The following is a 25462-nucleotide window of genomic DNA, read 5'->3' on the forward strand; positions in this document are numbered from 1 at the left end:
AGGAAAAATAGTATGTCTAAACTCTAAAAGGTGATTCCCAGATAAATAATGAGACCAAGCACCTTTCTTTGTTTACTGGCCATTTAGATATCTTCTTTTATAAAATATCCATTTGCATCTTTTGCCCAATTTTTTCTGTTGAATTGTCTTTTTAATTGCTAATTTGTAAAAATTATTCATATTTAAATCTCAATGAGAAAACCAAAAAGACGGTAAGTCTGGAGAGGAGAGGATGCAAAGTTGTAGTGTAAACTGGCATATTCACTTTGGAAAAAAACTAGCATTATCTACTAAGGTTAAAAAAATACATATACTATGACTCAGTAGTTCCTCTCCTTGGCATATATCCACTTGAAATGTGGTAAATACAGGTACAAAAAAGATTTATATGATACTGTCCATAGCAGTATTATTCCTAACAACTGAAATGTAGAAACAAATCCAACGACCATCAATAGCTGAAGAAACGAACAGTGGTATAATGGAACTAGTACTATACTGCAATAAAAATAAGCTATAGATCAAGCTTGTCCAACCTGTAGCCCATAGGCCACATACAGCCTATGATGGCTTTGAATGCAGCCCGACACAAATTCATAAACTTTCTTAAAACCTTATGAGAGATTTTTTTGCATTTTTTTTGTTGTTGTCGTTCATCAGCTTTCATTACTGTTAGTGTATTTTATGTGTGGCCCAAGATAATAATTCTTCCAGTGTGGCCCAGGGAAGCCGAAAGACTGGACACCCCTGCTACAGATACTCTATACATAGGGTGGATATTACAGACATACTGTCCAGAAGAAGCCAAACACAAAAGAATATACACTAAATTATTACAAATATATAACTTATTACAAATATATAGTTTAAAAATTTAAAAAAGCACTATAGTATATAGGGGATACATGCTTAGGGATAAGCATGTATAAAGAAAGGAATTAATTATCATTAAAGTCAAGAAAATATTACTTGATGAGGCTAGTAATGTTCTACTTCTTGAGTTCTGCAGATACACGGAGGTTTGCTTTGTAACTTGCTTTGTAAATCACTCAGCTATACGTTGTTGTGTACTTTTCTATATGTATATTATAATTTATAATTTTTTTTGAGACATTCTGTAATCCATACTGGAGTGCAATGGCACGATCACAGCTTACTGCACTGTCAATCTCCCAGGCTCAAGTCACCTCAGTCTCCCAAGTAGCTGGGACTACAGGTACATGCCATTAAGCCTGGCTTTTTACAATTTTTTTTATTTTAATTTTTATTTTTATTTTGTAGAGACAAGGTCCTGCTTTGTTGCCCAGGCTGGGCTTGAACTCCCACACTCAAGCCATCCTCCAACCTTGGCCTGCTAAAATGCTGGGATTACAGGAATGAGCCACTGCAACCAACCTTATAATTCACAATTTCTTAAAAAGGGACTTAGAAGGGAGAGTGACTCAAACATTGGGATCAGCATCATGTCAAGGTCCGTAGTCCTTTTCATCGTTCTTCCAACAAATCCTGTTGGCTTAATTCTCCTCATGGTTGTGAGGCTACCACATGGATATGTAATATTCATTTTTTAAAAATTTCTTCTACTAGTTCTTTTATCCATGTGCTTGTTTACAGTCCTTTAAGTAAAATTTGCATATAATGAAATGCACAAATATTATCTCCATGCATCACTTAACAAGGATATGCTCTGATAAACTCATTGTTAAGTGATTTCATTGTTGTGTGAACATCAAAGAATATACAGTACTTACACAAACCTAGATGGTATGGCCTATTATACACCTAAGCTATATGGTATAGCCTATTGCTTGTAGGTTACAAACCTGTACAACATGTTACTCTACTAAATATTGGAGGCAACTGTAGAAAACGAAGTAGAGGTTCCTCTTCAAAAGGACTTTCCTTCCAGTCTAATTGAGAATAAATAGTAGCCTCTCTTAGAAGCAAAATTTATTCAAATATTCTTAAATATCTGCTAGTCGTAATAAAGAAAGCAATATATTTTGTATTCTTAGCCCTCACCTTTTAGCGTAGATATTTGCCCTGGCATGCCTATACAGGCCCAAGCAAGCATTAGTTCGTAGCCTGTTCCTCTTCCTTAATTGGAGGTGTTTTGGCCTTTCTCAGCATTCCACAAGTTACTTCCTCCTTTCCTTTGTTCTCTACCTTTGCCTCTTTTGGGAAGTTCTAAGTTGCTAGCCAATCAGGACAAGTACAGAATGTGAGGTCCCGTTCCAGCCAATGGAAATTGGACACAGCCATAGGGTGGACGCGTTAGATTATAAATGACCCTGTCTCCTTTGTTCATGTGTGCTCTCGTGGCACGACTGCTAGCAAGCGGCACCCTTTCCACAGAAAGTAAATTAGCCGAGAGATCCTTTGTCTTAGTTTTGATTTCCATAACACTGAATACCCATTTCCAACAGCAAGTGTAACACAAATCACTGGGCAATAGAAATTTTTTAGCTCCATTATAATCTTATGGTACCACTGTTGTGTATGTGGTTATATGTAGCACATGAATGTACACAATTTCATGAGTTCACAAAAGAACTCAAGAAAGTCTCAATTTCATCAAGATATAAAACAGTCCCATCACTCCAGAAAGTTCCTTCATATGCCTTCCCAATCACCCCACCCACAAGAGGCTACTACTTTTGTGGTTATTCTCACCGTAGTTCCAGAACATATTAAAGTGAAATCATACAGTATGTACTCTCATGTATTTGCCTTGTTTCACCCAAATGGCTATGAGATTCACCTATGTTTTTGTGTATCTCAGTACTTTGTTCCTTTTTAAGGCTGAGTAGCATTTCATCATTTAAACATACCACATATTGTTTATCCATTCTCCTGCTGATGTGCATTTGGTTGTTTCTGCTTACAACGAATACAGCTGCTATGAATATTCTTGTACAAGACTTTCTGTGGACACATTTTCAGATTGGGGGTGAGTGGTGGTAAACATTTAAGAATGGAATTGCTGGGTCATGGAGCAGGTTTATATTTAACTTTGTGTAAGAAACTGCCAAATCTTTTTCCAACGTGGTTGTACCATTTTCTATTCCAACCAAAAACATACGAGAATTTTGTTTTGTTTTGTTTTGTTTTCTGAGATGGAGTTTCGCTCTTGTTGACAAGGCTGGAGTGCAATGGTGTGATCTCAGCTCACCACAGCCTCCGTCTCCTGGGTTCAAGTGATTCTCCTGCCTCCGCCTCCCAAGCAGCTGGGATTACAGGCATGTGCCAGCACACCCGGCTGATTTTGTATTTTTAGTAGAGATGGGGTTTCTCCATGTTGGTCAGGCTGGTCTTGAATTCCTGACATCAAGTGACCCGCCCATCTCAGCCTCCCAAAGTGCTAGGATTACAGGTGTGAGGCACCATGCCCGGCCAACATATTGAGAATTCTGTTTGCTCCACATTTTTCCCAATACCTTGTAGCTGCACCAGATCAATCTGGTTCAACTTTTATGTAACAAATTGTGAGTTATTTTTCAGTTGCCATGGACCCTCAGCTCACATAACCTGAGCATGCCAAGATGAGTCAAGACTGCAATCTCAGGAGGAACCTAAGTGCTTGGACCAAGGAATGGGGACTGAATTAAGAAGCAGACACTGCACAGCAGGATCCAGGATCCAATCAGATCAAGCTCTGGCATCATCCCATGGTGGGATCCTGTCAGATCATGCCTCCAGCACCACCTCATTGCAAGATCCAATCAGATCACGCCTTGTTATCCTACACTTATAAAACCTGACTCGGGCCCCTGCTTTGGGAACTATCCCCACGTTCTCCTTACTTGTTGCAAGTAATAAAATCCTCATGCTAAATCCTCCTTGGTTGTGAGCACCAAGTTGATGATACCCGCCAAGCAACCAAATCCACATGTTGTGTGGGTTAATAACGTGGTGTTGTGAGTCCTTTTAATTGTAGCCATTCTAGGAGGCATAAAGTGGTATCGCCTTGTGATTTTAATTTACATTTTCCTGAAGCACTTTTTCATGCATTTAAAGGCTGTTCACAGATCTTCTTAATCTTTGAAAAGATTTTTGCTTTAAGAACCATCACAGCAAAGAATATTTACTTCGTAGCCAGCAAAATGGGAGATTTTAATAGCTAATGTGTATATTAAAATGAAAACAGACCAGTGTGGTGACTCACACCTGTAATCCCAGCACTTTGGGAGGCCGAGGCAGGTGGATCACAAGGTCAGGACATTGAGACCATCCTGGCTAACATGGTGAAACCCTGTCTCTACTAAAAATACAAAAAAAAAAAAAAAAAAAAAAAAAAAAAATTAGCCAGGCCTGGTGGCAGTCGCCTGTAGCCCCGGCTACTCGGGAGGCTCAGGCAGGAGAATGGCGTGAACCCGGGAAGTAGAACTTGCGGTGAAACAAGATCACACCACTGCACTCCAGCCTGGGCAACAGAGCAAGACTTCATCTCAAAAAAAAAAAAAAAAAAGAAAAGAAAACAAATCTAAAATTTGTCTCATTGCACTAATTACCATTAGCTTCCTGAGCATATACTGCTGTTTTCTACCTCCATGACTTTGTAAATGCTAATTTCCTTGCTCAGAAGGCTTTTTCCATCTCTTTGTACTCTGATCTAGTGAATTCCTATTCAGCCTTCAAAACCCAGCTCAGGAATGCATTACTTCCTCCATGAAGTAAAGACCCTACCAAACATATATAGTTCATTATTCCGTGTTTTATCTTGCATTTTAGTATACATAACACATGGAATGTAACTTTGTCCATGACAAGAAACATGTCTTACTCATGTTCACAACCCCAGCACCTAAACAACCACAGGCACATATTAAGAGCTCAAAAATAGCAAATGAACAAATAATGTGCTCAATTTACTTTTCTTCTCAAATTCAGAAACAGTCTTCCAAACAATAGTGGGCTGAATGCTAGCCCCTCAAAATATGTCATTTCCTAATCTTTGGATGCTATGAATATTACCTTACATAGTTTTTAAAAAGGGGTGGGGGTGATTAAATTATGGATCTTAAGAGGAGGGGCTTATGCTGGATTATGTAAGTGGGCCCAAAACAATCACATGTAACCTTCTAAGAGAGAAGGAGAGGGAGTTTTGAGATGGAAGAGACAATGTGATCACGGAGACAGAGACTGGAAAGATATAGCCATAAGCCAAGCAAAACCTACAGCCACAAAAAGCTGGAAAAGGCAAAGAAAGGATTCTGCCCCAGAGACCAGAGAGAACGTGGCTTGGCCAACAACTTGATTTCTGACTTCTAATCTCTAAAACTTTGAAAGAATAATTTTGTTGTTGTTTTGAGATACCTATTATATGGTAATTTGTAACAGCAGCCACAAGTAACTAATACAATGGCTTTCTCTTGTATTAATATTTACTTATAATAAAATTTATCAAACTCAAAATTTCTAACACAATTTTAAATTCCTACCATGGTTAGACTTCTCTGATTTCGATCAGTCAACACACAGCTACCAATTACTTGCAAGACACTTACACATGCATTAGATGCCTGAAATACACAATAAAACGTCTCCTACTGTACAGAGTTTACTAAATACAAAAATTCATATTGAAAATTTTTTAAAGTAAAGTACAAAGTTCAAACAGAAATAAGGGAAAAAAAAGTGAAACATTATCTCAATCAGCCTGTTAATCAGTGAGTACTTGCTGGGCTAGTCTCAGTGAAAGGCAGTTTTTAAAAGACTAGTACAACCTTTTTCCAAATTCTTCATCTTCTCTTTGCAACCATTACAAATACATAATCACATCCATGTGTCCTTCCTGCCACTTCTTTTGACTGGTCCCAGCTTTACAGACCTCCATATGACATTTTATTTTGCATAGGCACTGTATTTTTTAAGCAGTGAGTAGTACAATGTCTGCCCCAAAGTATGGTAATTCAAAATATTCAAAAAGCACAGCTGCTGATACTCATGGAAAGCTTCCAAAACACATTCCATTAAAAGCACATGCTATGCCTTTGAACATTTCAAAACAATGCTTTAAATACTACATGCCCTCAAAGTGAATGATGTTTTTTAAAAACAACATTAAAAGTCTAGGGAGGACCTATACCAGGCATTTACTTTACTTACAAACAAAACATTCGAAATGAATTTCTTCAAAATCCAGAGATAATCCTACACTAGTCACCCAAACAGCCTTTGGATAGCCATCCAGGATGTCTTGCATACAAAAAAAATGTCACAACTTGACACCCTGCCAGAACCTGAAGTGCAGCTGGGAGCAGACCCTTCAAAGCCCTGGTAAGGTGCCAGGCTCTGTAATTGTGATTTAGAAAGAAACAAGGGAGAGCAAGGAAAGAGAAAAGGAAGAAGATATGTATTCGAGTGGTTAGCAATCAACCACCAAGCACTCTAAATTAAAATGTTACTCTATTTTTACGATTGTGCTGTCTGCCTCTGCACAGCTTAATTCACACAAAAGAATTCTAGAAAGCAGGACATAGTAATGAGTCAACCTCAAATGCTTAGTGTAAATTACCAAAGTCTCTGAAAGTTGTGATCTGAAAGGCAAAGATGATTCTTGTCCGAATTCATTTTAACATTTCTTAATGTAAGGTCTGTTATAATAACATGAGGACTTTGAGAAGATTTATGAGCACTCAGCACCTCTGTCTCAGTTGTACATTCTTCTTTGCTCACAGTCCCACCTTTCTTCTGAAATAGAAAAGGCTACCCATAATATGGCTGCTAATACACAATAAAGATGGTCTACGGATGCAACAACATATCCTGAAAATTGTTTTTTAAATAAATCCTGATTTAATTTTATTTCCATGAGATTTATGCCTTGGTCTGAAAAGTTAAAGAGAAATTGATACTTAAAACTGAATTTAACTGATGTTTTTACTGCAGTTGACACATTCTCTTTATTATTTCGAATCTGTCACAAAGCAAGTATAAAATTTTTCACAGCCACAAAAAGGAGATAAGTAAAAGCCATCCTCAAGACACGCAGGTTAATGTTAAAACCATATACTTCTAAAAACTGATTAAACAACCAATATGATTAAGTGACTGCTATACCATATTTACTGAATGGTCTACTTATAGTAAAAGGGTTTTGAGAGATAAAAAAATAAATAGACCATCAAGTCAAGCACACCTCTCATCAGGAAAGAAGAACCTGCCTATATTCAGAATACTCCATGGATATTTTCTAAGTACTTTTAATATGCTAGACATTTTGTTGGATACAGGAATACAGAAATAAATAAAAGAAAACCCTTGTCCTCAAGGAGTTTACAATGGTCAGCAGAATATACTCGTTAACCAACAATTGCTGACTGAATAAGGATGAGAGAAAATGGACTATTTAAACTTTTTGGACTAAAAATTTTTTTACCATGTGCACATATTACCTATTCAAAGTCATAAATTCAGAAAGTTTTTAAATTGTAAAACATTAAGGAATTCAACAAAGAGGCGACAGGAAACACCTAAATCAAGGAAGGAGAGAGAAGTGAGTCAGTCTGCTTATCCGAGATCAGCTAAGAGCCTGGAGAGACTCCCCAGTCTGGGGAAAGGGCAAATGAGAGATGCCCAGGGGTCCACATTCCCACCATGGACACCTGCAATCCTAGCCACAGTAGAGGCCCTGGACCCTCACAGGCCCTGAAACTAACATAGGGAGCTGCATGAAGACTGCACAACAGCACTGTTCCAGAGAGGGAGCACAGGCTGGGGCACACTACCTCCCTACTCCCCATCCCAGTCCCAAGCAGCTATAGTAAGACACCGTTTTGAGAACCTAGTCCCAACAGACTGCACCTTGCGCTTGGGCTTAACAGCACCTGTCTCTTCACATCCCTGGAGTCCCGCTGACATACCCAGCCCACAGCAACCACCATGCCTGGTTCCTGATGCTGGGGCCAAAGTGCATGCCTCTGGCTCCAACCCCACCCACTGCTTCCAGCAGTGGAGCCACCACTTATTTTCACGTGCCCAGAGTCCCTCACCCACAGCTGCCATCACTGTGCTAACAGGGCTAAGGAATAAGCAAAGCATGAACTTCCACTGCCCAGTCTAAAGCACAAGCCAAGCATGAGCTGCCACCACCAGGACTAAAATGTGAGTGAAACACAGGCTGCAATGCCAGGGCTGAAACACAAGCCAAGTAGGGTCTGCCACCACCAGGGCTAAAATGCAAGTGAAATGCATGTTTCTAATACTTGCCTGCATATAGCTGGTATCACTGAAAGCAACTCTACCCTCCCCAGCAGTAGGGCTGCAGCACAGGCACTGCCTCGCACAACATGAACATTGCGCTGAGGGCCTAAGGATCACCCCACCCCTTCCTAACACAGCCAGCACCTACAGGCACCACTGGGGAGTCTAAAGACAAGCCTACCTGGCCTTGCCCACCCCCCATGCCAGAGCACACGATCCAGAGGCCTGGAGATCACACAACTCAGCCACCATTGGGAACTAAGGACTCTTCCCAGGAACCTGAGACTGGGCTCACCCACCCAGCTACTAACATCACAGCAAGAAAATATCATACCTCCAAAGGAACACAGTAATTCTCCGGCAACAAATCCCAATCAAAAAGAAATTCACAAAATTCTGGAAAAAGAATTTAAAATATTGATTTTAAAGAAGCTCAGTGAGATACAAGAGAATACTGAAAAATAACATAAAGAAATCAGAAAAACAATTCCTAGAATATGAATGAGAAATTTATGAAAAAGATAGGTATCATTAAAAAAAAAAAAGAATCAAATTCTGGATCTGAAGAATTCACTGAGTGAAATACAAAATACACTTGAGAACTTCAACAACAGACTAGATCAAGCAGAAGAAAGAACCTCAGAACCTGAAGACAGGTCTTTCAAATAACCCAATCAGACAAAAGATAAAGAAGAATAAAAAACAATGAGTAAAGCCTTTGTGACACATGGGCAGCATAAGGCAACTAAATACTCTCATTTTCAGAGTCTCAGAAGGCAAAGAGAAAATAAAATGCATAGAAAACCTGCTTAATGAAATAACAGATAAAAACTTCCCAAGTCTAGCAAGGGATTTAAACATCCAGACACAAGAGGCTCAAAGATTCCCAAACAAATACAATACAGAAAGGTCTTCCACAAAGCACGTTATAGTCAAACTGTCAAAAATCAAAGACAAAAAGAGAATTCTAAAAACAGCAAAAGAAAGTGTCCAGTTACTTATAAAGGAATCCCCATGAGACTAATGGCAGATTTCTCAACAAAAACCTTACAGGCCAGGAGACAATGGGACGACATATTCAAAGTGCTGGGGAAAAAACCCAAAACTCTCAGCCAAGGATACTATACCCAGAAAAGTTATCATAAATGAAGGAGAAATAAAATCTTTCTCAGTCAAGCAAAAGCTGAGGGAATTCATCACCACTAGATCAGCCCTATGAGAAATGTTTAAGGGAGTCTTACACCTGGAAAATATATAAAAATATAAAATCCACTAGTAGAGCAAACACACAAGCAAGGAAAAGACTCAAATGTTACCACTACAGAATGCCATCAAACAATAATAATAAATAAGAACAAAGGACAATTAGAAATCAATTTAAAAAATGACAGAAACAAGCCCCTACATATCCATAACAACCTTGAATGTAAATGGATTAAACGTCATTCCACTGAAAAGAAACAGACTAGCTGAATAGATATTTAAAATTAAAATAGAACAAAACAGGACCCAACTATATACTACTTAAAAGAAATTCATCTAACCTATAAAAACACACAGACTGAAAGTAAAGGGATGGGAAAAGACATTCTATGCAAACAGAAACTAAAAGGGAGCAGGAGCAGGAGTAGCTATACATATATCTGTTAAAATAGGCTTTAAGTCAAAAACAGTAAAAAGAGACAAAAGTCAGGATGTAATAGTAAAAGGATCAATTCAGCAAGAGGGTAACAATTCTAAACATATATGCACCCAACACAAGAGCACCCAGATATACAAAGGAAATATTATTACACTCAAAAAGAAATCCACAAATAGCCAATAGTTTTGACAATGGCACCAAGAACATACATTTGGAAAAGAACGTCCCCTTCAATAAATGGTGCTGGGAAAACTGAATATCCGTATGCAGAAAAATTAAATTGAATCTCTACCTCTCATATGTACAAAAATCAACTCAAGATGGATCAAAGACGCAAACATAAGACCCAAGACTATAAAATTACTAGAAGAAAACATAGGGAAAACACTTCAGGACATTGGTCTCAGCAAAGATATTATGGCTAACACTTCAAAAGCACAGAAAACAAGAACAAAAATAGACAAATGGGACTATATTAAACTAAAAAGCTTCAACACAGCAAAGGAAACAACCAACAGAGTGAAGGAAAAAACCCATTGAATGGGAGAAAATATTTGCAAACCATTCATCTGACAAGGGACTAATACCTAGAATACACAAGGAAGTCAAAACTTAACAGAAAAAAAACAAAAACAAAAAAGTCTCATTAAAACGTGGGCAAAGGCCACAAATAAACATTTCTCAAAAGAAGACATACAAACGACCAAAGGGTACATGAAAAAATGCTCAACATCACTAATTACCAGGGAAATGCAAATCAAAACCACAGTAACATATCATCTTATCCCAATTAGAATGGCTATTATAAAAAAAAGTAGTAACAACAGATGCTGGCAAGGATGTGGAGAAAAAGGGAACACTTGCTGCTGGTAGGAATGTAAATTAGTACAGCTAATATGAAAAACAGCATGAAGATTTCTCAAAAAACTAAAAATAGAACTAGCATACAATCTAGTAATCCCACAATGGGGTATTTATTCAAAGGAAAAGATATCAGCATGTCAAAGAGATACCTGGACTTACGTGGTTATTGCAGCACTATTCACAATAGCAAAGATACAGAATCAACTTAAGTGTACATTAATGGATAAACTGAATTTTTTTTTTTTTTTTTTTGATACAGAGTCTCGCTCTGTCGCCCAGGCTAGAGTGCTGGAGTGCAGTGGCGCAAACTCAGTTCACTGCAAGCTCTGCCTCCCAGGTTCACACCATTCTCTTGCCTCAGCCTCCCAAGTAGCTGGGACTACAGGCACCTGCCACGATGCTGGGCTAATTTTTTTTTTGTATTATTAGTAAAGACAAGGTTTCACCGTGTTAGCCAGGACAGTCTCAATGTCCTGGCCTCGTGATCCGCCCACCTTGGCCTCCCAAAGTGCTGGGATTATAGGCATGAGCCACCGCACCTGGCCTGAACTGATTTTTTTAAATGTGGTATATATACATGGTGAAATACTACTCAGCTATGAGAAAGAATGAAATCATGTCATTTGTAGCAATATGGATAAAGCTGGAGGTCATTACAATAAGTGAAATAAGCCAGGCAAAAAAAGACAAATACCACATGTTCTAACTCATGTGGGAGCTTAAAAAAAAAGTTGATCTCATGGAGGTAGAGAATAAAATGATATAAAAGGCCAGGAAGTATGTGTGTGGGGGAAGGTGGGATAAAGGAAGTTTGGTTAATGAATACAGATATCCAGTTAGATAGACAATACAAGTTCTAATGTTGCACAGCAGAATACAGTTAATAATAATTAATTTGAATCATATATATTTCAAAGTAGCTACAAGAGAGGACTTGAAATATTCCCAACACATAGAAATGGTAAACACTCAAGGTGATGTATACCCCAAGTACCCTGACTTGATCATTACACATTCTATGCATGTAACAAATACACATGTACCCCATAAATATGTAAATTATATGCCAGTTTAAAAAAAGAGGAACTTCCAAAAAATTATAAAAATATTATAAAATATTTACCAGTAGTATGAATGGACAAGGGAGAGAACCCTAGTTCTGCTAGTGAAGTTGCCAGGGGAAACTTCACAAAGAAGCAGCTAAAATTAAGAAAGGGATGCAAGGAAGAAACATCAAGTACAAAGTCTTGGCGATTAAGGAGAAGAACATTAGGGGTGGAGGGCAAGGGAGAGAACACCCTGGGGAGGTAAGGTAGGGCCTTGAAGGCCACATGCAGAAGACTGGAGTTTATCTCATGGTCTTGGAGAGCCAATGAAAGACTTTAAACTTAGATGGATAGAAGACATTATAGGGTAGACTCACATTTACATTTCAGAAAAATAAGTGGTTTATTTGTGGAGGACAGATTTGAGGAGGAGGAATAGAAGAAAGAGAAAAAGGAGATCAAAGGTCCAGGAAAGCAATAATGAGGGCCTTAACTAAGACAGTAGCAGCAGGTAGTCAATAATCTTGAAAATTAATTTGAAGCCAGGCACAGTGGCTCACACCTATAATCCTAGCACTTTAGGAGGTCAAGGCAGGCAGATGGCTTGAGCTCAGGAGTTCAAGAACAGCTTGGGCAACATGGTGAAAGCCTGTCTCTATGAAAAATACTAAAATTAGCCAGGTAAGGTAGCATGCACCTATGGTCCCAGCTACTCAGGAGGCTGAGGTGGGAGGATCACTTGAGCCCAGGAGGGTCGAGGCTGCAGTGAGCCGAAATCGCACCACTGCACTCCAGCCTGGGTGACATGGTGAGACCCTGTCCCAAAAGGAAAGGAAACGAAAGGAGAAGAGAAGAGAGAGGAGAGAGGGGAGAGGGGGGAGGGGAGGGGAGAGTGGAGGAGGGGAGGGGAGAGGATAGGAGGGGAGAGGAGAGGAGAGGGAAAAATTAACTTGGGGGCAGTAAGAGCAGGAGTTAATAATTAGATACTTATACCCATCCCCCAGCAAAAAGTATTTTAATGTCACTAGTTAAAAGGTCAATCAGGAAACCAAGATAGGAAAGCAAAGAACACTAAAATGGAATCCAGTTAAAATGGAAGAAAGGCTGTTTCAAAGATTACAATTACTTCATGCGCTAATCCTACATAAGAATGAGGAATCCTGTACACTGACCTTTGGCAAATCAATCTTAGTAAACTGCAAAAACCATCACTGTAAAACACTCAGAATATCCACCTTTCTTCCATAGGGATTTCAAAAGCAGAGGGGCAAACTCTAAAGCTGGCTCTGTCAGGAACAAAGACATAAAATGAGGATTTTGTTCCTTAAATGTCCACCTGCTGCTACTCCTCCTCATTCTTTCCTTCAAACAAATCATCTCTATAGCAACACACTCTAAAAGAATTTGTGGGTGGAAAGCATATGTTTGTGAAAAAATATGAGAACTCAAGAACATGAGCTATTTTATTTTTTTCTTTAATATAAGAGATACACAATATATTAGGTTACAACTAAAAAATAAGGAACAGATATGAAAAAAATGTTTAAACACACAAAAAATGTAAAAATTGTACAACTGATACCACAAATGTTCACATGGAAATTCTTTTTACAGGTTACAATGACACCTTGTGGTAAGACTTTTCAAATTATACAAATTATCTTAGAAAATATTTTTTACAGCAGAGACGCAAGAAAACTGGCTTAGAAAATAGGAAAGCTCGAAACCATAGTAATGAGATAATTTGTACAAGTATAATAATACATTTGAAAAATTAAGGTTGAGAAATCAAACTCTTAAAAATGTCACAACATTAGGTAGGCAAAAGCACTTTACAAACTGTAAACACAAGTTGAATATCCCTTATGCAAAATGCCTGGGACCAGAAGGATTTCAGATTTTGAATTTTTTCAGATTTTAGAATATTTGCATATACATAATGAGTATCTTGGGGATGAGATGCAAGTCTAAACATAAAATTCATTTATGTTCCATATATACCTTATACACACACATAGCCTGAAGGTAATTTTATTTTTCCCTTGAGGATGTTTAATAAACTGTATGTTGTATGCCTGCATTTTGACTGCAACCCATCATACGAGGTCAGGTTTGAAATTTTCCACATGGTGTCATGTTGGTGCTCAAAAAGTTTCAGATTTTACAGCATTCTGGATTGTGGGACTAGGGATCCTCAACCTGTATAAAGCATTATACTAGTCCCTTCACTTGAACTGAAATTATTAAATACTCTTCCTTATTCTCTAGTCCCTTATCCCATCTCATAAGAAACGTCAAGCTGCACCTCTCAAAGCTTCATCTATTACTTGATCTGAATGATACTGAAATTTGCACCCTAGTTCCTAACCTCTCTCCGCTTATAAATCCCCCTCTACTCACATGTTCTTTCTACAACAGAAGCGCAAAGATGGGATTTAAGACATATTTTGAATTTACCCAAAATATGGCACCTTGGCATTTGAGAAAAAAGCAGAAGCAAGAAGGTTTATCTCACCTTCCTCTAAAGTAGGTCATAAGATCCTCAATCCAGAGGGGTCCTCCCTATACCTGTAGGAAAGAAGACACAAAGAGGAATCTGAACAAACGGGACTTACTAAGTTTCCCCCAGTTTATTACTGCTAGAGCATATCCATTTGTCCTCTAATGATACTTCTGCATGACTGTCCACAAAAAAACAGAGACAGACGCTTTGAAAAAAGCAGCTTACTGATGCAAATGCCACAAGACAGCCAAAAAACTCCGAAGACAAAAGACATGAACTCTCCGGAGCTCTATGGGCCTGTCCATCGTCTGAGAAACCTCAGTACTTACCCTGCCAACGTAGGGCAAGATTATACCCCCTTCTACTACTGCAGCTGCTGCTCTCTTCAAAGTGCCACCTCCTGACTGGAGGCCAACCGACTCAAGCCATTACAGCAACTCATAACAGAACAACTCTGTTCCAAAAGAGAAAACAACAGCTAATTCCACTGCCTGCAACACTCATAGGTCCTGAGTCTGTCCACATGACAACTTCAACTGCTAGCCTAACCAGCATCCACTCCCCTGCCACCTCCACTGGAGCAGGTGCCAGTATCCAGTTGGGAGACCTGAGACAGATTGTATCACAAGACAACTCGCAGACATTCGCTAGCATCAGCCTGGAGCCCAGTAACCCTGCTGGGTGGCTAGACCCAGAACGGTAATAACAATCACCTCAGTCTGGCTCTTAGGAAGCCCCATCCCTAGGGGAAAGCGGTGACTCCACATCAAGGAATCACCTCGTGGGACAAAAAAAAAAAAAAAAAAAAAATGTGAACAGCAGTCCTTCAGTTCCAGATCTTTCCACTAAAACATACAAATGAAAAGGAACTAGAAAAGTAATTTTAGTAATATGACAAAACAAAGTTTGACAACAAAAAGATCACACTAGCTCTCCAGCAATGGATCCAAACCAAGAACAAATCTCTGAATTGCCAGATAAAGAATTTGGAAGGCTGATTATTAAGCTCCTCAAGGGGGCACCAGAGAAAAGTGAAAACCAACTTGAACAAATAAAAAAATAAAATAAAAATAAAATAAAAAACAGGATATGGATGAAAAAGTCTCCAGAGAAATATGCATCATAAAAACAAGACAACCACAACTTCTGGAAATTAAATACACACTTAGAGAAACACAAAATACACTGGAAAGTTCCAACAACAGAATTAAACAAGTAGAAGAAAGAACTTTAGAGCTCAAAGACAGGGCCCTCAAATTAACCCAATCTGACAAAGACAACAAAAAAATAATTTTAGCTGGGTGCAGTGGCTCAGCCTATAATCCCAACACCTCAGGAGGCCACGGCAGGTGGACCACAAGGTCAGGAGATCAAGACCATCCTGCCTAACACGGTGAAATCCCATCTCCACTAAAAATACAAAAAATTAGCCAGGCATGGTGGCACACACCTGTAGTCCCAGTTACTCAAGGGGCTGAGGCAGGAGAATCACTTAAACCTGGGAGAAGGAGGTTGCAGTGAGCCAAGATCATGCCACTGCACTCCAGCCTGGGCAACAGAGAGACTCCATCTCAAAAAAAAAAAAAAAAAAAAAAAGAAAAGAAAAAGGAAGAAACAAAGAAAGAAAAAGAAAAAAAAAGAAAAAATTATTTTAAAAAATGAATAAAGCCTCCAAGAAACTTGGGATGTTAAAAGACCCAACATAAGAATAACTGCTGTCCCTAAGGAAGAAGAGAAATCTAAAAGTTTTGAAAACTATTTGAGGGAATAATTGAGGAAAATGTCCCCGGTTTTGATAGAGATCTAGACATCCAAATACAAGCAGCTTGGCCAGATGTGGTGGCTCATGCCTGTAATCCAGCACTTTGGGAGGCCAAGGTGGGAGGATCACTCAAGGTCAGGAGTTTGACACCAGCCTGGCCAACACGGTGAAACCTCGACTAAACAAAAAAATATATATATATTAGCCAGGCATGGTGGCGTGTGCCTGTAGTCCCAGCTACTCAGGAGGCTGAGGTAGGACAGTCGCCTGAACCTGGAAGGCAGAGGCTGCAAGAAGCCAAGATGGCGCCACTGCACTCCAGCCTGGGCGACAGAGTGAGACTTGGTCTAAAACACACACAGGACACACACACACACACACACACACACACACACACACACACGAAGCTCAAAGAAAACCCAGGAAATTTATCACAAAAAGATCAACACCAAGGCACACAGTCATCAGGTTATCTAAAGTCACGACAAAGGAAAGAATCTTAACAGCTGTGAGGCAAAAGCATCAGGTAACCTACAAAGGGAAACCTAATAGATTAACAGCAGATTTCTCAGCAGAAACCCTACAAGCTAGAAGGAATTGGGTACTACCTTTAGTCTCCTTAAACAAAAAATTATCAACCAATAATTCTGTATCCAGCAAAACTAAATTTCATAATGAAAGAGCAATAAAGTCCTTTTCAGACAAACAAGTGCTCAGAGAATTCACCACTACCACCAAGCCAGCACTGCAAGAACTGCTAAAAGGAGTTCTGACTTTTGAAACAACCTCAAAACATCAAAATAGAACCTTCCTTAAAGCATAAATCTCACAGGACCTACAGAACAATAACACAATGTAAACAACAACAAAAAAAAGTAATCAGGCAACAACTAGTATGATGAACAGAACAGTATCTCACATCTCAATACTGATGTTGAATGTAAATTGCCTAAATGTTTCACTGAAAAGATACAGAGGCCAGCACAGTGGCTCACACCTGTAATCCCAGCACTCTGGGAGGCCGAAGTGGGCAGATCACCTGAGATCAGGAGTTCAAGACCAGCCGGGCCAACACGGTGAAAGCCTGTCTCTACTAAAAATACAAAAAAACTAGCCAGGCATGGTGGCAGGCACCTGTAATCCCAGCTACTCAGGAGGTTGATGCATGAGAATCACCTGAATCCGGGCAGCAGACGTTGCAGTGAGCCAAGATCATGTCATTGTACTCCAGCCTGGGTGACAGAGTGAGGCTCTGTCTCAATTAAAAAAAAAAAAGATGCAGAAAAACAGAATGGATAAAAATCCACCAAGTATCTGCTGCCTTCAAGAGACTCACCTAATACATAAGGACTCATATAAACTTATAAGGTAAAAGGGTGGAAAAAGATATTCCACACAAATGGAAACCAAAGGTGAGCAGGAATAGCTATTCTTATATCAGACAAAACAAACTTTAAAGCAACAACAGTTTAAAAAGACAAAGAGGGACATTATATAGTGATAAAAGGATTAGTCCAACAGGAAAATATCACAATCCCAAAAACATATACACCTAACACTGTAGTTCCCAAATTTATAAAACATTTAATACTAGACCTAAGAAATGAGATAGATGGCAACAAAATAATAGTGAAGGACTTCAATACTCCACTAACAGCACTAGACAGGTCATTAAGACAGAAAGTCAACAAAGAAACAATAGACTAAGCCCTAAAACAAATGAACTTAACAGATATTTACAGAACATTCTACCCAACCATTGCAGAATATATTCTTTGCATCAACACATGGAACATTCTCCAAGACAGACCACAAAACAATTCTCAACAAATTTAAGAAAATCAAATATCAAATATTCTCTAAGACCACAGCAGAATAAAATTAGAAATTAAATCCAAAGGAACCTTCAAAACTATACAAATATATGGAAATTTAAACCTGCTCACGATTGACCTCTGGGTCAACAATGAAATCAAGAGGGAAATTTTAAAATTCTTTGAACTGAACAGTAACAGTGACACAACCTATCAACCCTCTGGGATACAGCAAATACAGTGGTGCTCAGAGGAAAGTTCATAGCAATCAATGCTTACATCAAAAAGTCCGAAAAAGCACAAATAGACTACCTAACCTCACACCTCACAGAATTAGAGAAACAAGAACAGACCAAACCAAAACCAAGCAGAAGAAAAGAAGTAACAAAAATCAAATGAAATTGAAACAACAACAAAATAATACAAAAGATAAATGAAACAAAAAGCTGGTTATTTGAAAAGACAAAATTGACAGACCATTAGCAAGATTACCAAGAGAACAGAGTAGATCCAAACAACTCAATTAGAAACAAAAGAGGAGATATCAAAAGTGGTAACACAGAAATACAAAAGATCCTGCTTTTGTAGGGCTACTATAAATATCTTTATGCACACAAACTAGAAAACCTAGAGGAGATGGATACATTCCTGGAAATATACAACCCTCCTAGATTAAACTAGGAAGAAACAGACACCAACTCTGAACAGGTCAATAACAAGTAGCAAGATTGAAACAGTAATTTTAAAAAAAAGCCAACAACAACAACAAAATAGTCCAGGACCAGATGGATTCACAGCTGAATTCTATCAGACGTTCAAAGAAGAATTGGTATGAATCCTACTGAAGCTATTCCAAAACACAAAGAGGGAATCCTCCCTAAATCATTCTATAAAGCAGTATTACCCTAATAACAAAACCAGGAAAGGACATAATAAAAAAAGAAAACCACACACCAATATCCCTGACGAACAAAGATGCAAAAATCCTCAACAAAATACTAGCTACCCAGGTCCAACAACATGTCAAAAAGAAAATACACCATGATCAACTGGGTTTCATACCAGGGATGCAGGGTTGGCTTAACAAATGAAAAGTCAATAAATGTACCATATAAAGACACCATATAAACAGAATTAAAAACAAAAACCACATGATCATCTCAACAGACGCAGAAAAAGCATGACAAAATTCAGATCCCTTTATGATTAAAACCATTTGCAACATCGGCATAGAAGGGACATACCTTAATAAAAGCCATCTATGACAAACCCACAGCCAACATTACACTGAACCGTGAAAAGTTGAAAGCATTCCCCCCGAGAACTAGAACAAGACAAGGATGTCCACTTTCACCACTTCTATTCAATATAATAATGGAAGTCCTAGCCAGAACAATCAATGAGGAGAAAGAAATCAAGGGCACCCAAATTGGTAAAGAGGAAGTCAAAGTGTTGCAGTTTGCTGATGATATGATTATATACCTAGAAAACCCTAAAGACTTATCCAAAAAGCTCGTAGAACTGGTAAATGAATTTGGCAAAGTTTCAGGACACAAAATTGATGTACACAGATGAGTAGCTCTGCTGTATAATAACCACCAAGCAGAGAATCAAATCAAGAACTCAACCCCTTTTACGATAGCTGCAAAAAATAAAACAAAATACTTAGGAATATACCTAATCAAGGAGGCGAAAAGACCTCTGCAAAGAAAACTATAAAAAAACGCTGAAAGAAATCATAGACGACACAAACGAATGGAAATATATGCCATGCGCGTGGATGGGTAGAATCAATATTGTGAAAATGACCACACTGCCAAAAGCAATCTACCAATTCAAAGCAATTCCCATCAAAATACCACCATCATTCTTCACAGAACTAGAAAACAACAATCCTAAAATTCATATGGAACCAAAAAAGAGCCTGCAAAGCAAGACTAAGCACAAAGAACAAATCTGGAAGTATCACATTACCTGACTTCAAATTATACTACCAAGGCTATAGTTACCAAAACAGCATGGTACTGGCATAAAAACAGGCACATAGATCAGTGGAACAGAATAGACAACCCAGAAACAAAGCCAAGTACTCACAGTCAACTGATATTTGATAAAGCAAACAAAAACATAAAGTAGAGAAAGGACAACCTATTCAACAAATGGTGCTGGGACAATTGGCAAGCCACATGTAGAAGAATGAAAGCGGAATCTCAACTCTCACCTTATACAAATATCAACTCAAGATGGCTTAAAGACTTAAATCTAAGACCTGAAACCAGAAAAATTCTAGAAAATCACATCAGAAAAACTCTTCTAGACATTGGCTTAGGCAAAGAGTTCATGACCAAGAATCAAACGCAACAAAAATGAAAATAAATGTATGGAACTTAATTAAACTAAAAAGCTTCAGCATAGCAAAAGAAATAATCAGCAGAGTGAACACACAACCCACAGAGTGGGAGAAAATATTCACAAACTATGCATTTCACAAAGGACTAATATCCAGAATCTACAAGGAACTCAAACAAATCTGCAAGAAAAAAATAAATATTCCCATCAAAAACTGGGGAAAGGACATGAATAGACAATTCTCAAAAGATATACAAATGGCCAACAGACATATGAAAAAATGCTCAACATCACTATCAGGCAAATGCAAATCAAAACCACAATGTGCTACCACCTTACTCTTCCAAGAATGGCCATAATTTAAAAACCAAAAAATGATAGATGGTGATGGAGATGTGGTGAAAAGCGAACACTTTTACACTGCTGGTGGGAAGGTAAACTAGTACAACCACTATAGAAAACAGCATGGATATTCCTTAAAGAACTAAAAGTAGACTGGGCGAGGTGGCTCATGCCTGTAATCCCAGCACTTTGGGAGGCTGAGGTGGGCGGATCACGAGGCCAGGAGATGGAGACCATCCTGACGAACACAGTGAAACCCCGTCTCTACTAAAAATACAAAAAAAAAAAATTAGCCACGCGTGGTGGTGGGTGCCTGTAGTCCCAGCTACTCAGGAGGCTGAGGCAGGGGAATGGCGTGAACCCATGAGGTGGAGCTTGCAGTGAGCAGAGATCGCACCACTGCACTCCAGCCTGGGCGACAGAGCAAGACTCCATCTCAAAAAAAAAAAAAAAAAAAGTAAAAGTAGAACTACCATTTGATCCAGCAATCTCACTATTGGGCATCTACCCAGGGGAAAAGTCATTATATGAAAAAGACACTCGAACATGCATGTTTACAGCAGCACATTTGCAACTGCAAAAAATATGGAATCAGCCTAAATGCCCATCAACCAATGAGTAGATAAAGAAAATGTGGTATATATATACCATGCAATACTACTCAGCCATAAAAAGGAATGAAATAACAGCATTCACAGCAACCGAGATAGAGTTGGAGGCCATTATTCTAACTGAAATAACTCAGGAATGGAAAACCAAACACCGTATTTTCTCATAAGTGGGAGCTAAGCTACGAGGATGCAAAGTCGTAAGAATGATATAATGGACTCTGGGGACCTGGGGAGAAGGGTGGGAGGGGGTGAGGGTTAAAAGACTGCACACTGGGTGCGTGTACACCACTCAAGTGATGGGTGCAGCAAAATCTCAGAAATCACCACTAAAGAAGTTATCCATGTAACCAAACATCACCTGTTCCCCCAAAACTATTGAAATAATTTTTTTTTAGAAAAACACAGAAAGAAAGGTTTCCCTGTTTATTTCAGTCTTCATTTCTGAAGACTCATATAAAGTAAAGCTTTCATTAAGTAAATGTGTATGCTTTCCTCTTGATAATCTGTCTTTTGTTATAGGGGTCTCAGTCATGAATCCAGTAATAGGTGAGGAAAAGTTATCACATTTTATCCACTACATCAACCTAACAAGAATTCAGTTCATTAGGTTCAAATTTTCTACTTGTCTTCTTAAAAAAGTCAATTACCACTATCCTCCTCTCATTTAACCACTACCCATCCTCTATCCTCTATTTGTAACAAATTAATCCTGCTGATTCTTCATCATCTATTTGTTGAATATAATCATTCTTCCCCATTTTGAGAGCCATCACACTCCAGTGCCGAATCTTAAATACTTTACACTTAACAGAAGCCTCCTAGATGGTGTCCCAGGCTTTAGTCTTTTCTCATTCTTACATGGCCTACAAATATCACCAAAACAATCTTTCTCACACACTGCCTTCGTCACTATAACTCCTATGATTATCCTTATTCTTTTCTGACTCAAATATAAATTTCCCAGCTAAACTCACAGCCCTGTATTAGCCAGCTCCCTATACAAATTCAAACATTTTGCTGCCCCACAGGACCCCTGTGCTACAGTCAATTAAGTTTACTTTACAGACTCTCAAGCACATTTCTCTTTGCCTTCAAAACTTTGTTCATAGTTATGCCAAATTCAAATACCTTCTTAAATCCTGCCAATTAATCCACAAATCACAATCACAGTCAAACCTGAAACCCTATAGTCTGCAAAATCACAAAACTATTTTCAGAGTTTTAGTTGCTCTAAAAGTGAACAAAAAGAGTAGCTTTTGCCCATGTGCTTCATAGGTTCCTGCCTTCCTTGTGCTTGCCGCAGGATATTTATTCTATATATACATATATATTTTTTTGAGACGGAGCCTGACCCTGTCACCCAGGCTGGAGTACAATGGCGCAATCTCAGCTCACTGCAACCTCTGCACCCCGGTTTCAAGTGATTCTCCTGTTTCAGCCTCCCGAGTGGCTGGGATTACAGGCACGCACCACGCCTGGCTATTTTTCGTATTTTTAGAGACAGGGTTTCACCGTGTTGGCAAGGCTGGTCTCGAACTCCTGATCTCAAGTGATCCACGCACATCGGCCTCCCAAAGTGCTGGGATTACAGGCATGAGTCACTGTTCCCGGCCTAATTTATTCCATATTCTATAACATCTGCACTTTACCCCTCCAGATGCTTTATAACCATATAAACTATCTTCAACTGTTTTGGTCATCTTCATAGCTCCGAATTCCAGTAAACTGTTAATGACAGTAAAGTGATCCACAAAATTTCTATGATGTAAATCCTACTCTCCCATAGGCTTATAATGTAATTTCAGAGAAACCTTGGGGAAGGATGTCACCGAGAACACTGTTTGCTAACCAATTATGCATGCATTAAAGTTAGTTACCAAGAAATTTCTATCTCAGGCCAGGTGTGGTGGCTCACGCCTGTAATCCCAGTACTTTGGGAGGCTGAGGTGGGCAGATCACCTAAGGTCAGAAGTTCGAGATCAGCCTGGCCAACATGGTGAAACCCCTTCTGTACTAAAGATACAAAAATTAGCCAGGCATGGTGGCAGGCACCTGTAATCACAGCTACTCAGGAGGCTGAGGCAAGAGAATCACTTGAACCTGGGAGGCGGGGAGGTTCCAGTGGCCCAAGATCACACCACTGCACTCCAGCCTGGGCAACAAGAGCAAAACTCCAACTCAAAAAAGAACAGAAAAGAAATTTCTACCTGGAGGACAGTTTACTAAGCAAAAGCTTTCAAAATGAATATATCTTATGACTTAATAATTCTAATTTTAGGAATTAATCCTGAGAAACTAATTAGAGATGCAGAAACATTTATGTTCAAGAATCTTCTTTTATTTGTCATTCAGTAAATGTTTATTGAGTGTATCCTAAATTCCAGGTAGGAGTGGAGGATAGAATCAGTTCTTATCCTCATGGTACTAACTTAATAGTGGTGTTTACAATGGAAAGAGACTATTAAAAAAGCAGGTCATGGCCAGGTGTGGTGGCTCATGCCTGTAACCCCAGCATTTTGGGAGGTCGAGGTAGGAGGATCACTTCATCCCAAGAGTTCAAGATCAGCCTGGGCAACATAGTGAGACTCTATATCTATAACTGTTTTTAAAAAGCAGGTTACAATAGTAAGATACGCCATATTTGTGCATCAGAAAATTCAATATTGTTAAGAAGTTAATTTCTCCCAAATTCAATGCAATGTCATTCAAAATACTGAGGTAGTTTTCATAGAAATTAACAAGCTGATTCTAAAATTCATATGGAAACACAAGGGACCTAGAAGAGCCAAAAAAAAAAAAAAAACTTTGAAAAAGAACAGTTAGAAGACTTGTATTACCTGACTTCACTTATTAAAGTGCATAGAAATAAAAATTATGTAGTATTACATCAGAGTCACAAAAATCCGTTAAACAAAAAAGACTGTCCTGAAATACAGTCAAATATAAACAGTCAATTGATTTCTGACAAAAATGCAGGCAGTTCAGTGAAGAAAAAATAGTCTTTTCAAAAAATGGTCCTGGAACAATTGTCTTTTCCACACACACAAAAAGAACTTCAAGTTGCTCCTTATACCATGTACAAAAATAGAATCAAAATAAATCAGAGGCCTGAATTAAAAACCTAAACTATAAACCTCCTAAAAAAAATACAGGAGAAAATCATTTTGATCTTGGGTTAAGACTTCTCAGATATAACACCAAAAGCACAATCCATAAAAGAAAAAACTGACAAACTGGATTTCATCAAAATTAAGAACTTCAAAATCCACTACTCTTCAAAATCCACTGTTACATAAGTGAAAAGATACACCAGACTTGGGAAAAACTGCAAATCATAAATCTGATAAAGGACTTGCACCCAGAATAAAGAACTCTCAAAACTAAATGATAGGAAAATAAACAATCAAAAATTTTTAATGAGCAAAACATTTAAATGGACACTCACCAAAAATGATTAAGTAAACATTTGTTTGTATTTTCCAAGTACTCCAGTTTCCTCTTCTCATATCCTAAAGATGTGCACGTTAGGTTCACTGGGAGATCGAAATTGTCCCAGTAGGCATGAGTATGGGTGTGTGTTTAAGTGCACCATGCAATGGAATGTCATCCTGTCCACGGTTGGTTCCGTGCCAGGACAGGCTCTGGCCACCAGAAAGCCTGAACCCTAGAGCAGGTTGGAAAATGAATGAATGAATGAATGAATAAAAATTATTGTAAAATGAAATTTCAAATAAAGTATATAGTCATGTAAATGCATGACAATACATTATGTAGTACAAAAGCACTCTTATCAAGCCTGCCATATTTGTGATTATTTTTGAACTGCATGATAGTAAGAGGTGCCCCTTATAATTTTTGTTTTGCAAACATTTATTTCTTGGTTTAACCCACCACCACTATGACCACTGTCACTCACTGGTTAACCAAAAATTAGGTAAGTAACTATCTTACTTGTTTTTACTAATCTTTCTTAAACATTACAGCTCACATTTATTTCAACGTTTAATGTAGGAAGTGTCTTGGGTATTTATTTAGAAGTTTGAAGAAGTTTTTTGACCAGAGATATGCCATAGGAATTTAACTATTGTTTTTATCAATTAGCCTAGGGTTGGTTTCATTATACATCATTTCACTTAAAGTCAGTTTCCAAGAACCTATCAATAACGTTAAGTGACAGCCAGGCATGGTGGCTCACGCCTGTAATCCCAGCACTTTGGGAGGCCGAGGCAGGGAGATCACGAGGTCAGGAGATTGAGACTATCTTAGCCAACATGGTGAAACCCCACCTCTACTAAAAATACAAAAATTAGCCAGGTGTGGTGGT

The 25462-nt window shown here is 38.5% G+C and overlaps 1 protein-coding gene across 2 annotated transcripts in view; it reads right to left on the minus strand.

Annotated features, from left to right (window-relative positions):
- CEP83 (centrosomal protein 83) overlaps positions 1–25462 on the minus strand; it is a 146950-nt gene that overhangs the window by 109000 nt on the left and 12488 nt on the right. The window contains exon 2 of one of the 2 annotated variants that reach the window (XM_050747160.1): positions 14273–14325. The exons of the other annotated variant lie outside the window; for it this stretch is intronic. The gene's annotated coding sequence lies outside the window, so the exon portion shown is untranslated. The remainder of the gene's footprint in view (positions 1–14272; positions 14326–25462) is intronic. 2 annotated transcript variants of the gene reach the window in all.

This window comes from Macaca thibetana, chromosome 11 (assembly GCF_024542745.1).
Source record: "Macaca thibetana thibetana isolate TM-01 chromosome 11, ASM2454274v1, whole genome shotgun sequence".
Taxonomy (NCBI): Eukaryota; Metazoa; Chordata; class Mammalia; order Primates; family Cercopithecidae; genus Macaca; species Macaca thibetana.